Raw genomic sequence first — 3,073 nt, forward strand, 5'->3', positions numbered from 1 at the left:
TTAATTAGCTCAATTGTGGTAATCATTTCACAATGTACACATATATCAAACATCGTGTTGTGTACCTTAAATGCATACAACTTTAAATTCATACTTGTCATTTGTATTTCAGTAAGACTGAAATAAAGAGATGAAAGAAATACATCAATAATCTCTAAAAAGGTTCATGTGTATTAATCTGTTTGTGCTGGTATAACAAAAACTGGAGATGGGGAGGAATGAAAAGAGAGGTTTCCTTCGCTCACAGCTGGGAGGTCCAGGAACATCATCACATGCTTCTGCCTGGCTCTAGTGAGGACCTTGCATCCGATGGCATCACTGTGGTGGGACCGAAAGTGAGAGTGGTCAAGGGGCAAGACAGGACACCAGAAACCTGGAAGAGTCAACTCTAAATCTCCCAGAACCAATGTGGCCCCACCAGAACATTAGTGCCCCTCACCACTCAACCATCTCCCAAGAAGCCTCTTCTCCAAGAGTCTACCATTGCTCACATTACCACACAGAGGACCCAGCCTCCAACACGGGACCTTAGGGGACAAACCACAGCAATGGAGCAGGCCTGCCAGTGAAAGGGCAGATGGCCTTCTATGACATTTTTAAGAGACACAGTACCACAATGTAAAGGCCACCCAAAGGCTATTAGTAAAAAGAGAGGGAAATGTATTCAAAGGAGGTAACCACAAGCACGCTGGTATTGCCATGGGGTGAGGGGGAAACAGACCTGAGGCCAGAGCATTATTACCAGTATACACCACTATTAAATGATGATGAGGCTGGGGCTGGGGCTCAATGGCAGAGCACTTGCCTAGCATGTGCGAGGCACTGGGTTCTATCCTCGGCACCACATAAAAATGAACAAATAAAAAATAAAGGTACAAAAAAATGTTGTATCTGTTTAAAAAAAATGATGATGAAAGGAAAGCTTTGCAAATAGGTTACGACAATCTTGAACCAATGTGCATGTAGAAATGGAGCTGCCATCTATTTAAAACAAAAATGGACAATCTTATAAGGAAACTTCAGCAAACCTACACTCATAATAGAATTCTATATACAACTTTCAGCAACTGATAAATCTAGCATACAACATTGTAATAAGAATATAGTGTTTGGACAGCACACAGATTACATAGGAAGCTCTGCATTCTTTTTCAGTCATATATGGAATTTTTCCCAAAATGGCAGCCTCCCCACCCCTTTCACCTTCTTACTTGGAGTATTCCAGATTGGACCCAGGACCTTGTGCATGCGAAGTAAAGTGCTCTGCTACTAACCTGCATCCTCAGTCCAAAAAGGCAAACTGTAACATATGCCAAAGAACTGGTTGCATATAACCCATGTTCTATGACCAGAATAGGATATTAAGTTTTGGCTATGGAAACTATATGTTTTAAAAAATTAAGATAATACTATGATCAACTTTAGATAATAAATATGAATAAATATCAAATGGACAATTTTCTAAAGAAAGAAAATTATTTTTCCAGTCCCAGAGACTGAAAGTCCAGGGGTACTTTACCACTGAGTTACATCCCAACGGCCCTCCCTCTTTAGTTAAGACAGTGTTGCACTCAGTTGCTCAGTCTGGTCTCAACCTTGCCATCATCTAGGAAGTACAGACCTGCACCACTGTGCCTGGCTAGAAAAATGTTTTGTTTTGTTTTTTGGGGGGGTACCAGGAATTGAACCCAGGGGTGCTTAACCACTGGGCCACATCCCCAGACCTTTTTATTTTTCATTTTGAGACAGAATCTCACTAAGTTGCAGAGGGCCTTGTTGAGTTGGTGAGGCTGAACTTGAACTAGTGATTCTTCTATCTCAGCCTCCTGAGTCACTGGGGATTACAGGCTTGGACTACTGCACCCCACTAAAAAAAAAGTGGGTTTTTTTCCCCATAGCTTTATTGAGGTAAAATTGAAGTACAATAAAATGCACATATTTGAAGTATGTAATTTGATCAGTTTTGACATGTATGTAACCAATACGATCAACATAAAAAGCATTTCCATTACTATTTTAAAATTTGAAATGATGCAGACTGTGTTCCTTGAATGATTATTACATTAGAAATCAATCACCTTATTGTGCTCTATATGTATAATATGAAATGAATTGCATTTCTGACATCATGTATAACAAATTAGAATAAATGAATAATTTAATTTAAAAAAAGAAATTTATCACCTTAAGATATAGAACCAGACCCCCACATGTCAATTACTTCAAAATTAAATGGCACACTTAGAAATATCTCATAGGTCAAGGAAGAAGGCACAAGAAAAGTAAATAAAAGTGCTTTGAACTAAATAATAATAAAAGCTTAAAATATCAGGATCTCTGGGATGAAACAGTACTCAGATGAACAATTATAACTTGTATCAGAAAGAGGTCAGTTTTTCTTTTCCTTGCCAATAACGCTTTCACAAACATGGTGAACATTCCTAAGACCCGCCAGACGTTCTGTAAGAAATGTGGTGAACACCAACCCCAAAAAGTGACACAGGAGACGAAGGGCAAGGATTCTCTGTATGCACAGGGAAAGCGGTAGTATGACAGGAAACAGAGTGGCTATGGTGGACAGACTAAGCCAGTTTTCAGGAAAAAGGCTAAAACTACAAAGAAGATTGTGCTGAGGCTTGAGTGTGTTGAGCCTAACTGCAGATCTAAGAGAATGCTGGCTATTAAGAGACGCAAGCATTTTGAACTGGGAGGAGATAAGAAGAGAAAGGGCCAAGTGATCCAGTTCTTAGCTTCATTGTTTGTTTTGTTATGAAGATAATAAAATGTTGAGGTTATCTTTGCTTGAAAAAAAGAAAGAAAGAAAGAAAGAGACCAGAATTGCAACAAAATTATTTTCTTTCCTTTTTAAAATATTTTTTAGTTGTAGTTGGACAGAATACCTTTATTTTATTTATTTATTTTTATATGGAGCTGAGGTAGAACCCAGCACCTCGCACATGCTAGGCGAGCGCTCTACTGCTGAGCCACAGCCACAGCCCCATAAAATTATTTTCAAATATATAGTTTCCTACTGCCTATGAAATAGAGAAGAAATAATACAGCTAAGATTTGA

General features: G+C 38.7%; 1 pseudogene across 1 annotated transcript; it reads left to right on the plus strand.

The window, feature by feature from the left end:
• The first annotated feature begins 2,399 nt into the window (after window positions 1-2,399).
• On the plus strand, window positions 2,400-2,791 carry LOC308653952 (large ribosomal subunit protein eL42-like; annotated as a pseudogene). The gene has a single exon. The product of its transcript is annotated as a large ribosomal subunit protein eL42-like (transcript).
• Window positions 2,792-3,073: the final 282 nt, after the last annotated feature.

Source organism: Spermophilus citellus, assembly GCF_964194105.1.
Source record: "Spermophilus citellus genome assembly, chromosome: 7".
Taxonomy (NCBI): Eukaryota; Metazoa; Chordata; class Mammalia; order Rodentia; family Sciuridae; genus Spermophilus; species Spermophilus citellus.